Source organism: Pseudophryne corroboree, chromosome 11 (assembly GCF_028390025.1).
Source record: "Pseudophryne corroboree isolate aPseCor3 chromosome 11, aPseCor3.hap2, whole genome shotgun sequence".
Taxonomy (NCBI): Eukaryota; Metazoa; Chordata; class Amphibia; order Anura; family Myobatrachidae; genus Pseudophryne; species Pseudophryne corroboree.
In genome coordinates, this window is record NC_086454.1 from 78,649,536 (window position 1) to 78,663,998 (window position 14,463).

Below are 14,463 nucleotides of genomic sequence, written 5' to 3' on the forward strand. Positions count from 1 at the left end.
CACACACACACACCCCTTCCACCCAACATCTCCCAATCACCCTACTTCATCACACACACACACACACACACACACACACACACACACACCCTTCCCCCCCAACATCTCCCAATTGCCCTTCTCTATCACATGCACACCCCTTCCACCCAACATCTCCCAATCGCCCTACTCCATCACACACACACCCCTTCCACCCAACATCTCCCAATCACCCTACTCCATCACACACACCCCTTCCACCCAACATCTCCCAATCACCCTACTCCATCACACCCCCCCCCCTTCCCCCAACATCTCCCAATTGCCCTTCTCTATCACACACACACCCCTTCCACCCAACATCTCCCAATCGCCCTACTCCATCACACACATACCCCTTCCCCCAACATCTCCCAATTGCCCTTCTCTATCACACACACACCCCTTCCACCCAACATCTCCCAATCGCCCTACTCCATCACACACATACCCCTTACCCCCAACATCTCCCAATCACCCTACTCCATCACACACACACACTTCCCCCCAACATCTCCCAATCGCCCTTCTCTATCACACACATACCCCTTCCCCCAACATCTCCCAATCACCCTACTCCAACACACACCCACCCCTTCCCCCCAACATCTCCCAATCGCCCTACTCCATCACACACATACCCCTTCCCCCCAACATCTCCTAATCGCCCTACTACATCACACACATACTCCTTCCCCTCAACATCTCCCAATCACCCTACTCCATCCCACACACCCCTTCCCCCAACATCTCCCAATTGCTCTTCTCCATCACACACACACCCTTCCCTTCAACATCTCCCAATTACCCTACTCCATCACACACACACCCCTTCCCCCCAACATCTCCAAATCGCCCTACTCCATCACATACATACCCCTTCCCCCTACATCTCCCAATTGCCCCACTCCATCACACACATACCCCTTCCCCCCAACATCTCCCAATCGCTCTACTCCATCACACACATACTCTGTTCCCCCAACATCTCCCAATCGCCCCACTCCATCACACACATACCCCTTCACCCCCAACATCTCCCGATCAGCATACTCCATCACACACACCCCTTCCCCCAACATCTCCCAATCACCCTACTCCGTCACACACACACCCCTTCCCCCCAACATCTCCCAATCTCCCTACTCCATCACACACATACCCCTTCCCCCCAACATCTCCCAATCACCCTACTCCGTCACACACACACCCCTTCCCCCAACATCTCCCAATCGTCCTACTCCATCACACACATACCCCTTCCCCCAACATCTTCCAATTGCTCTTCTCCATCACACACACACCCCTTCCCCAAACATCTCCCAATCGCCCTACTCCATCATACACACACCCCTTTCCCCAACATCTCCCAATCGCTCTACTCCATCACATACATAACACTTCCCCTCAACATCTCCCAATCACCCTACTCCATCACACACACACCCTTTCCCCCCAACTTCTCCCAATCACCCTACTCCATCACACACACACCTTTCCCCAACAACTGCTAATGACCTTACTCCATCACACACACACACCTTCCCCCCAACATCTCCCAATCACCCTACTCCATCACACACACACACCCCTTCCCCCCAACATCTCCCAATCGCCCTTCTCCATCACACACACACCCCTTCCCCCAACATCTCCCAATCACCCTACTCCATCACACACACACCTTCCCCCCAAATAAATTAAATAAAACAATGATGTATATCAAGGATGGTGACCAAACTGTGCCCGTCCATCTGGAACACATAAATTAGATTTCATCACGTACTAAGTTTAGGCCAAGACAGAAATTCATGAAGGTGGCAGTAGAAATAAGGATTTGGTCTCCTTGTGTGCATGTGCATATATATATATATTTTCCTTGACAAAAAATCGGAATGGGAGCTTATGTTTATACTGCGCAGCTATGCAGAGAAATAGGTAGATTTCTGTAAAATAAAATTTGCTGCCTGTCTGTATATATTCTGCCATTAGTAAATGAGTCTTTCTGACCTGTATCAGCAAATTAATGGTAACAAACATATCTTCTATTTCATATCACAGCAAAAAATTTCATTAAGGAAGAGAGAAAAGACAGAAAAGTTTGGCCAACCAGTAACACCACACAGAGAATTTAAAAAGCAGTTAAATATTATCTGTACTGTAGAGAAACTGTTAATGGATATTTGTCTTATAGCCGTGTGTAATCACACAATTGTGATGATCATGTTCCTACGAAAATAAGAAATAAAAGCAAATGTTAAATTCATTTTAGACTGTACACAGCTTACATGGTATGTGTTTATTCATGTTATTTCCATATTTCATAAGTCCTATGTGTACAACAAAGTTGTTCCTGGCATTGATACTAAAACAAAGCTGACAACATCAGCAGAACATCTAGAAAATAAAACACAGAAATATATACAATATGCATGATGGACAGCATGAGAAACCGGCATCAAATTATTTTATGGAGATTACATGTTTTTTTTCTTTGCGGGAAGCAATAACAAATATTTGCACATGGGGACAGATTTACCATTCAAACCGTGCACACATGCAGAGCCAGATATGGGGCCTAATTCAGACCTGATCGCAGCAGCAAACTTTTTCTCTAATGGGCAAAACCATGTGCAGTGCAGGTGGGGCAGATGTAACATGTGCAGAGAGAGTTAGATTTGGGTGTGGTGTGTTCAAACTGAAATCTAAATTGCAGTGTAAAAAGAAAGCAGCCAGTATTTACCCTGCACAGAAACAATATAACCCACCCAAATCTAAATCTCTCTACACGTTATATCTGCCCCACCTGCAGTGCACATGGTTTTGCCCATTAGAGAAAGATTTTGCTGCTGCAATCAGTTCTGAATTAGGCCCATTGTGGCATGGAACGTCTGTCTGGGCAGTACCTGCCATCAGCCAATGAAATCTTGCTAATGACCTGCATGCAAATAAATGGAACCAGTGATGCTACAAGTGAATTTGAGCTGAAATCCATGTCAATTCCCCTGTACGGTCTTAAAGTGTTTCTGTCATTTAGGACTATTTACGATCATCCTTGGTCCAGAAAGTCATATGGAAACAACAATTTCCATATGGTTTAAGCAAGCCTAAGAATTGATCCTGCTAATGACAGTAAACATTTAGAGTTAATAAAAAGATAGTTGCAGAAGCCGTCCACAACTGTCCTATTTATCAAGCTCTGAAAATAAATAATGTTCGGAGACTGACTTTGTGAGTTTGATACCTAATGCCAGCATCCTCACATGGCATTATTACGCTCTTAACGACTGGAGCACAAAGAGGCATCCATTGAGATCCCTCCTATGGCCCTCACAGCGTACACGCGTGACCTACGGATGACACACATGCCACAGTAACACAGCTGGGACAGAAGCCGGCAGTGGAAACCCAAGTCATGCTTTTAGGATTTGCCAGGACAGCTGTTTATCTGGATCAGTCATACCTCCCCCCCCCCCCCCCCCCCCCCAATAAAAAAACTGAATCACCTTGATGCATATTGCGAAAAGGAGTGTTAACTCCCTCCCTCTTTAAGGAATATTGGCCCTCATTCCGAGTTGTTCGCTCGCTAGCAGATTTTAGCAACATTGCACACGCTAGGCCGCCACCCTCTGGGAGTGTATCTTAGCTTAGCAGAATTGCGAACGAAAGATTAGCAGAATTGCGATTAAATAATTCTTAGCAGTTTCTGAGTAGCTCGAGACTTACTCCTACACTGCGATCAGCTCAGCCCGTTTCGTTCCTGGTTTGACGTCACAAACACGCCCTGCGTTCGGCCAGCCACTCCCCCGTTTCCGCCCAGAAACACCCACTTCCTGTCAATCACACTCCGATCACTTCAACGATGAAAAACCTTCGTTCGGCCGTGAGTAAATCTACTAAGTTTTGTGCAAAAATACTTAGCGCATGCACGCTGCGTACCATGCGCATACGCATTTTTTCCTTAATCGCTCCGTTGCGAAAATCGGCAATGAGCGAACAACTCAGAATGACCCCCATTGTCTATTAATTCATGGCCAAGGCTACATCAATGGTGTTGGGATTGAAAAGTTGATTGTTGTAATGTCGACATAGGACAGATCAGAGTGTGGTCTGATCAGAGAGCGGGTGAGCCCAGAATATCCTGAATTCTCCATTTAGAATGCTGGAATGCTCTGGAGTCATGATAATGCTTTCTCCCTGGCATATATGCTGGAATCCCTGGATCCATGAATAAGTAAAAACTTCATACTGTGCTGAATAATACACATGAAAATAACTTATACTATCACTAAATATGCCCATGATAATCAATTACCATGCGGTCGCAGGTTGCCATGTGGGGAGAAAGCTGCTTCTCTAGCTATGCAGGCAGAGTCTGAGTGACAGCTTTGGGGACTTGCTGTGCAGAAATAAACTATGTGGATCAGTTGGTTGATTCATACTTAAAGTTACTACTACAACCAGAGATGTCATCTCTACTCAGATTATAAATGCATCCTCAGACTGGGGGCCTCCAGTAACTCTCACCGCACATGCTCCGTGCAGCAGACTGGGGGCCTTCAGTAACTCTCACCATACATGCTCAGTGTAGCAGACTAGGGGCCTCCAGTAACTCTCACTGCACGTGCTCAGTGTAGCAGACTAGGGGCCTCCAGTAACTCTCACCGCACATGCTCAGTGTAGCAGACTGGAGGCCTCCAGTAACTTTCATTGCACATGCTCCGTGCAGCAGACTGGGGGCGTACAGTAACTCTCACCGTACATGCTCTGTGTAGCAGACTAGAGGCCTCCAGTAACTCTCACCACACATGCTCCGTGCAGCAGACTGGGGGCCTACAGTAACTCTCACCGTACATGCTCAGTGTAGCAGACTAGGGGCCTCCAGTAACTCTCATCGCACATGCTCAGTGTGGCAGACTAGGGGCCTCCAGTAACTTTCACCACACATGCTCAGTGTAGCAGACTAGGGGCCTCCAGTAACTCTCACTGCACATGCTCAGTGTAGCAGACTGGAGGCCTACAGTACCTCTCAACGCACATGCTCAGTGTAGCAGACTGGAGGCCTACAGTAACTTTCATTGCACATGCTCCGTGCAGCAGACTGGGGGCGTACAGTAACTCTCACCGTACATGCTCAGTGTAGAAGACTAGGGGCCTCCAGTAACTCTCAATGCACTTGCTCAGTGTAGCAGACTGGGGGCCTCCAGTAACTCTCTCCACACATGCTCAGTGTAGCAGACTAGGGGCCTCCAGTAACTCTCACCGCACATGCTCAGTGTAGCAGACTGGAGGCCTCCATTAACTCTCAACGCACATGCTCAGTGTAGCAGACTGGAGGCCACCAGTACCTCTCACCGCACTTGCTCAGTGTAGCAGACTGGAGGCCTACAGTAACTTTCATTGCACATGCTCCATGCAGCAGACTGGGGGCATACAGTAACTCTCACCACACATGCTCAGTGTAGCAGACTAGGGGCCTCCAGTAACTCTCAACGCACATGCTCAGTGTAGCAGACTGGGGGCCTCCAGTAACTCTCACCACACATGCTCAGTGTAGCAGACTAGGGGCCTCCAGTAACTCTCACCGCACATGCTCAGTGTAGCAGACTGGAGGCCTCCAGTAACTCTCACCGCACATGCTCAGTGTAGCAGACTGGAGGCCACCAGTACCTCTCACCGCACATGCTCAGTGTAGCAGACTGGAGGCCTACAGTAACTTTCATTGCACATGCTCCGTGCAGCAGACTGGGGGCATACAGTAACTCTCACCGTACATGCTCAGTGTAGCAGACTAGGGTCCTCCAGTAACTCTCAACGCACATGCTCAGTGTAGCAGACTGGGGGCCTCCAGTAACTCTCACCACACATGCTCAGTGTAGCAGACTAGGGGCCTCCAGTAACTCTCAACGCACATGCTCAGTGTAGCAGACTGGGGGCCTCCAGTAACTCTCACCGCACTGCTCAGTGTAGCAGACTGGAGGCCACCAGTACCTCTCACCGCACATGCTCAGTGTAGCAGACTGGAGGCCTACAGTAACTCTCACCGTACATGCTCAGTGTAGCAGACTAGGGGCCTCTAGTAACTCTCACTGCATATGCTCAGTGTAGCAGACTAGGATCCTCCAGTAATTCTCACCGCACATTCTCAGTGTAGCAGACTGTTGGCCTCAAGTAACTCTTGCCGCAGATGCTCAGCGTAGCAAACTAGGATCCTCCAGTAACTCTCACCGCACATGCTCAGTGTAGCAGACTGTTGGCCTCAAGTAACTCTCGCCGCACATGCTCTGTGTAGCAGACTGGGGGTCTCCAGTAACTCTCACCACACATGCTCAGTGTAGAAGACTAGACGCCTCCAGTAACTCTCACCACACATGCTCAGTGTAGCAGACTGTGGACCTCCAGTAACTCTCACCGCACATGCTCAGTGTAGCAGACTGGAGGCTTCAAGTAACTCTCACCACACATGCTCAGTGTAGCAGACTGAAGGCCTTCAGTAACTCTCACCGCACATGCTCAGTTTAGCAGACTAGAAACCGCCAGTAACTCTCACCACATATGCTCAGTGTAGCAGACTGGGGGCCTCCAGTAACTCTCACTGCCCATGCTCAGTGTAGAAGACTAGGGGCCTCCAGTAACTCTCACCGCACATGCTCAGTGTAGCATACTGTGGACCTCCAGTAACTCTCACCACACATGCTCAGTGTAGCAGACTATAAGCCTCCAGTAATTCTCACCACACATGCTCAGTGTAGCAGACAGGAGGCTTCAAGTAACTCTCACCGCACATGCTCAGTGTAGCTGACTGGGAGCCTCCAGTAACTCATAGAAACATAGAAACATAGAATTTGACGGCAGATAAGAACCACTTGGCCCATTTAGTCTGCCCCTTTATTATTTTATCCTTTCGGCAATCTCAACCCTTTTTTAACCTTAATTCTTTAACTCTCACCACACATGCTCAGTGTAGCAGACTTGGGGTCTCCAGTAACTCTCACCGTACATGCTCAGTGTAGAAGACTAGGGGCCTCCAGTAACTCTCAATGCACATGCTCAGTGTAGCAGACTGGGGGCCTCCAGTAACACTCTCCACACATGCTCAGTGTAGCAGACTAGGGGCCTCCAGTAACTCTCACCGCACATGCTCAGTGTAGCAGACTGGAGGCCTCCATTAACTCTCGACGCACATGCTCAGTGTAGCAGACTGGAGGCCACCAGTACCTCTCACCGCACTTGCTCAGTGTAGCAGACTGGAGGCCTACAGTAACTTTCATTGCACATGCTCCATGCAGCAGACTGGGGGCATACAGTAACTCTCACCGTACATGCTCAGTGTAGCAGACTAGGGGCCTCCAGTAACTCTCAACGCACATGCTCAGTGTAGCAGACTGGGGGCCTCCAGTAACTCTCACCACACATGCTCAGTGTAGCAGACTAGGGGCCTCCAGTAACTCTCAACGCACATGCTCAGTGTAGCAGACTGGAGGCCTCCAGTAACTCTCACCGCACCTGCTCAGTGTAGCAGACTGGAGGCCACCAGTACCTCTCACCGCACATGCTCAGTGTAGCAGACTGGAGGCCTACAGTAACTTTCATTGCACATGCTCCGTGCAGCAGACTGGGGGCATACAGTAACTCTCACCGTACATGCTCAGTGTAGCAGACTAGGGTCCTCCAGTAACTCTCAATGCACATGCTCAGTGTAGCAGACTGGGGGCCTCCAGTAACTCTCACCACACATGCTCAGTGTAGCAGACTAGGGGCCTCCAGTAACTCTCAACGCACATGCTCAGTGTAGCAGATTGGGGGCCTCCAGTAACTCTCACCGCACTGCTCAGTGTAGCAGACTGGAGGCCACCAGTACCTCTCACCGCACATGCTCAGTGTAGCAGACTGGAGGCCTACAGTAACTCTCACCGTACATGCTCAGTGTAGCAGACTAGGGGCCTCTAGTAACTCTCACTGCATATGCTCAGTGTAGCAGACTAGGATCCTCCAGTAATTCTCACCGCATATTCTCAGTGTAGCAGACTGTTGGCCACAAGTAACTCTTGCCGCAGATGCTCAGCGTAGCAAACTACAGATGTAGCCACCTTTATCTTGACTGGCTGAGGCGTTTGTCCCGATCGAGCATACGCAGCGTACCAGGGCGTAGGGAGGCGCGCCTAGTCACAGAGAGGCGTACCTAATCGCACGGAGGCAGACAGAGCGTTTGGCGTTACCTTTACGTGTAATACCTGCGATCATCCACCAGATGTCGCCTTTTACAATAACCACTGCGCATGCGTGTGGTCTCCCGTAAAATACAATACTGAAATATATAATAAGGACTACTTTACTAAGCGTCTCATTACGCTGCATACAGTAAATACTCATTACGCTGCATTATTTAATACAGTAAATACTCATTATGCTGCATTATTTAATACAGTATATACGGTACAGACGCAAATAGTACAGCATACAGTATATGATCCATCTACAGTACTTTATGAATATGTGAGCGTCCAAGTCCCGCAGACAAAACAACATAAAACCAGTAGTGTACACTGTCGCAAATGGACGTGTTAGAAGTTCACTATTGCCTCTTGAGATTAGGAATTTTGTACAGTATGTTAGCGTCCTAATCCCATAGCCATTACAGCATAATCAAAACCAATGGATTTATTCATCTGTCTGCGGCGAAGTGGTGAAGTGTTCCGCTTCCTATACTAAGAGTCCCGAGTTCGATTTCTAAAGTACGAATGCATGTTAGTTTTTTCCAGACACTTTATTATTTTTTTATTCACATAAACCAGGGCAAAGCTGCAGGAGCGGTTCTGTTAAGGTTCTATGCACCGTACAGTACACATACAATTCTGTAGCTGGGAAGACTCAATTGAAATGGCTACCACTTATGACTCCTTGCTCCACGGAGGCCCTAGGCTACGGAGCAAGTAACAGTCCAGATTTTGCAGGCTATGGGGCAATGCTGAAGGAGCGTCACAATCCCCTAGCTAAAATACACAGGGGCGATAGGACTAAGCGAGGTATATGCACATAACGATACACTGCAAAGTTCCCCATGGTTTTAATTATGCCTTTTCTTTGAACACCGTATTTTCGACTGCCTCGCCCTACACCCATCCCACTTTCCCCTTCCCCCCTGGGAGCCTGCAATGTACATGCAGTAGACAGGGAGGGAGTTCCGATCAGGTTACAAGACGTGCAACAGTATACTACTGTATGTAGGAAAATCCCCCGCCCACTCTGATTTATGTGAAACCTGTGTGCACCCTTCCATTGAATGTATAACAAAGAAAAAAAATAATAATAAAGTGAATGTTACAGGAACACATTAAAAAAAGGTTGGCACTTCCTTCCCATTGGTGTTGGTTTATGCCTTAGGGGACTCGGACGCAAATACTTGTATTTGAAAAGCACGTATTTTCCACTGCCTCTCCCTACCCCCATTGCCCTTCCCCCCTGGGAGCCTGCACAGGTCATGCAGTGGACAGGGAGGGAGTTCAGGTCAGGTACAATACACAAATGCCGACAATCTACAGTACTGTGTTGCTCAGTTAGTTGCGTCGGAATACACTAGTTTATACTCATTACCGCTGTGTATTTGTATATAGCGGAATGAATCGCTGCTGCAGATTTACTTTGATTTATGTGAAACCTGTGTGCACCCTTTCATTGAATGTATAACAAAGAAAAACAATAATAAAGTGAATGTCACGGGAGCATATAAAAAAAAAGGTTGGCACTTTGGGACTCAAAGCTGGGACTCTCAGTGTGGGATGTAAGAGCCTTCATCGCTAGGTTGGTATGGAAGAGGAGACAATTAGCTACCAGAGGGTACCAACTCCAAGTTTCTGTGACCCCCACAAGGCTCATGGCAAGCGTCGGAACCCATGGTGGGTCTGAATTAACGGGCCCATTATAGTCTATGGGAAAATGAGTCCACTTTGCGTACTGATATCTCTGGTTCTGGGTGTCCCAGAGACTCGGGACTGGTACCATTTAAAAGAGGAGACTCTTGGCTTTCAGGGCAGACCAACGACTAGTTTATGTGACACTGGAAAGGGAAACAGTAAGCAACCGTGTATCGGGTCCCCTCCAGTTGTCCGCCTAGCTTGCACAGGATGCAGGGTTTCTGGCTAGATAGGAAATACTGTACAGAAATGCTAAGCATGGTAATTTGACATCCAGGAACCTAGGGAGGAGTTTATCTCTCTCCATTATACTTAGAAAAATTACACTTGCCACTGTACGTTACAAGCTGTTCGTGCTAATTAGTACAATAGTAGAACATACTGTACAGAGATACTAAGTACAGTGATTTGGCATCCACAAACTTAGGGAGGAGCTTTAATCTCTCTCCATTGTAATCTTTCTAAGCATAATGGAGAGAGATAAAAGCTCCTCCCTAAATTCCTGGATGCCAAATTGCCATCCAGAGTATCGCTGTACTCTATGTTCTACTAGTGTACTAATTAGCACGAACAGCTTGTAACATACAGTGGCAAGTTTAATATTTCTATGTATAATGGAGAGAGATAAAAGCTCCTCAGTAAGTTCCTGGATGCCACATCACTGTACTTAGTATCTCTGTACAGTATTTTCTGTTAGGGTACTAATTAGCTGTTCGTGCTAATTAGTACCCTAATAGAACATACTGTACAGAGATACTAAGGACGGTGATTTGGTATCCAGGAACTTACTGAGGAGCTTTTATCTCTCTCCATTATACATAGAAAGATTAAACTTGCCGCTGTATGTTACAAGCTGTTCGTGCTAATTAGTACCCTAATAGAACATACTGTACAGAGATACTACAGACAGTGATTTGGCATCCAGGAACTTAGGGAGGAGCTTTTATCTCTCTCCAATATACTTAGAAAGATTACAGCGGAGAGAGATAAAAGCTCCTCCCTAAGGTTCCTGGATGCAAAATCACTGTCTGTAGTATCTCTGTACAGTATGTTCTACTAGTGTACTAATTAGCACGAGCAGCTTGTAACGTACAGTGGCAGTTTTGATCTTTCTATGTATAATGTAGAGAGATAAAAGCTCCTCCCTCAGTTCCTGGTTGCCAAATCACCATCCTTAGCTTCTCTGTATAGTATTTTCTATTAGGGTACTAATTAGCACGAACAGCTAATTAGTACCCTAATAGAAAATACTGTACAGAGATACTAAGTACAGTGATGTGGCATCCAGGAACTTACTGAGGAGCTTTTATCTCTCTCCATTATACATAGAAAGATTAATCTTGCCACTGTACGTTACAAGCTGTTCGTGCTAATTAGTACACTAGTAGAACATACTGTACAGAGATACTACATACAGTGATTTGGCATCCAGGAACCTTAGGGAGGAGCTTTTATCTCTCTCCATTATGCTTAGAAAGATTACAATGGAGAGAGAATAAAGCTCCTCCCTAAGTTCGTGGATGCCAAATCACTGTACTTAGTATCTCTGTACAGTATGTTCTACTAGTGTACTAATTAGCACGAACAGCTTGTAACGTACAGTGGCAAGTTTAATCTTTCTATGTATAATATAGAGAGATAAAAGCTCCTCCCTAGGTTCCTGGTTGCCAAATCACCGTCCTTAGTATCTCTGTATAGTATTTTCTATTAGGGTACTAATTAGCACGAACAGCTAATTAGTACCCTAATAGAAAATACTGTACAGAGATACTAAGTACAGTGATGTGGCATCCAGGAACTTACTGAGGAGCTTTTATCTCTCTCCATTATACATAGAAAGATTAATCTTGCCACTGTACGTTACAAGCTGTTCGTGCTAATTAGTACACTAGTAGAACATACTGTACAGAGATACTACATACAGTGATTTGGCATCCAGGAACTATGGGGAGGAGCTTTTATCTCTCTCCATTATGCTTAGAAAGATTACAATGGAGAGAGAATAAAGCTCCTCCCTAAGTTCGTGGATGCCAAATCACTGTACTTAGTATCTCTGTACAGTATGTTCTACTAGTGTACTAATTAGCACGAACAGCTTGTAACGTACAGTGGCAAGTTTAATCTTTCTATGTATAATATAGAGAGATAAAAGCTCCTCCCTAGGTTCCTGGTTGCCAAATCACCGTCCTTAGTATCTCTGTATAGTATTTTCTATTAGGGTACTAATTAGCACGAACAGCTAATTAGTACCCTAATAGAAAATACTGTACAGAGATACTAAGTATAGTGATGTGGCATCCAGGAACTTACTGAGGAGCTTTTATCTCTCTCCATTATACATAGAAAGATTAATCTTGCCACTGTACGTTACAAGCTGTTCGTGCTAATTAGTACACTAGTAGAACATACTGTACAGAGATACTAAGTACAGTGATTTGGCATCCACGAACTTAGGGAGGAGCTTTATTCTCTCTCCATTGTAATCTTTCTAAGCATAATGGAGAGAGATAAAAGCTCCTCCCTAGGTTCCTGGTTGCCAAATCACCGTCCTTAGTATCTCTGTATAGTATTTTCTATTAGGGTACTAATTAGCACGAACGGCTAATTAGTACCTTAATAGAAAATACTGTACAGAGATACTAAGTATAGTGATGTGGCATCCAGGAACTTACTGAGGAGCTTTTATCTCTCTCCATTATACATAGAAAGATTAATCTTGCCACTGTACGTTACAAGCTGTTCGTGCTAATTAGTAAACTAGTAGAACATACTGTACAGAGATACTACATACAGTGATTTGGCATCCAGGAACCTTAGGGAGGAGCTTTTATCTCTCTCCATTATGCTTAGAAAGATTACAATGGAGAGAGAATAAAGCTCCTCCCTAAGTTCGTGGATGCCAAATCACTGTACTTAGTATCTCTGTACAGTATGTTCTACTAGTGTACTAATTAGCACGAACAGCTTGTAACGTACAGTGGCAATTTTAATCTTTCTATGTATAATATAGAGAGATAAAAGCTCCTCCCTAAGTTCCTGGTTTCCAAATCACCATCCTTAGTATCTCTGTATAGTATTTTCTATTAGGGTACTAATTAGCACGAACAGCTAATTAGTACCCTAATAGAAAATACTGTACAGAGATACTAAGTATAGTGATGTGGCATCCAGGAACTTACTGAGGAGCTTTTATCTCTCTCCATTTTACATAGAAAGATTAAACTTGCCGCTGTACTTTACAAGCTGTCCGTGCTAATTAGTACCCTAATTGAAAATACTATACAGAGATACTAAAGACGGTTATTTGGCACCCAGGAATTTAGGGAGGAGCTTTTATCTCTCTCCATTATACTTAGAAAGATTACAATGGAGAGAGATAAAAGCTCCTCCCTAAGTTCGTGGATGCCAAATCACTGTCCTTAGTATCTCTGTACAGTATGTTCTACTAGTGTACTAATTAGCACAAACAGCTTGTAACGTACAGTGGCAAGTGTAATTTTTCTAAGTATAATGGAGTGAGATAAAAACTCCTCCCTATGTTCCTGGATGTCAAATTACCATGCTTAGCATTTCTGTACAGTATTTCCTATCTAGCCAGAAACCCTGTATCCTGTGCAAGCTAGGCGGACAACTGGAGGGGACCCGAAACACGGTTGCTTCCCGTTTCCTTTTCCAGTGTCACATAAACTAGTGGTTGGTCTGCCCCGAAAGCCAAGAGTCTCCTCTTTTGTATGGTACCAGTCCTGAGTCTCGGGGACACCCAGAACCAGAGATATCAGTACGCAAAGTGGACCCATTTTCCCATAGACTATAATGGGACCGTTAATTCAGACCCACCATAGGTTCCGACGCTTGCCATGAGCCTTGTGGGGGTCACAGAAACTTGGGGTTGGTACCCTCCGGTAGCTAATTGTCTCCCCTTCCATACCAACCTAGTGATGAAGGCTCCCACCTCCCATGCTGAGAGTCACAAAGTGCCAACCTTTTTTTTTCTATGTTCCCGTGACATTCACTTTATTATTTTTTTTCTTTGTTGTACATTCAATGAAAGGGTGCACACAGGTTTCACATAAATCAAAGTAAATCTGCAGCAGCGATTCATTCCGCTATATACAAATACACAGCGGTAATGAGTATAAATTAGTGTATTCCAACGCAACTAACTGAGCAACACAGTACTGTAGATCGTCAGCATTTGTGTATTGTACCTGACCTGAACTCCCTCCCTGTCCACTGCATGACCTGTGCAGGCTCCCAGGGGGGAAGGGCGATGGGGGTAGGGAGAGGCGGTGGAAAACACTGTGCTTTTGAAATACAAGTATTAACGTCCGAGTCCCCTAAGGCATAAACCAACACCAATGGGAAGGAAGTGCCAACCTTTTTTTAATGTGTTCCTGTAACATTCACTTTATTATTATTATTTTTCTTTGTTATACATTCAATGGAAGGGTGCACACAGGTTTCACATAAATCAGAGTGGGCGGTGGATTTTCCTACATACAGTAGTATACTGTTGCACATGTCTTGTAAC

General features: G+C 45.7%; 1 protein-coding gene across 10 annotated transcripts in view; it reads right to left on the reverse strand.

Moving 5' to 3' along the window:
* The window catches only part of DCDC1 (doublecortin domain containing 1), a 962,215-nt gene that overhangs the window by 802,327 nt on the left and 145,425 nt on the right, over nt 1-14,463 (reverse strand). The gene's annotated exons all lie outside the window — the stretch shown is intronic.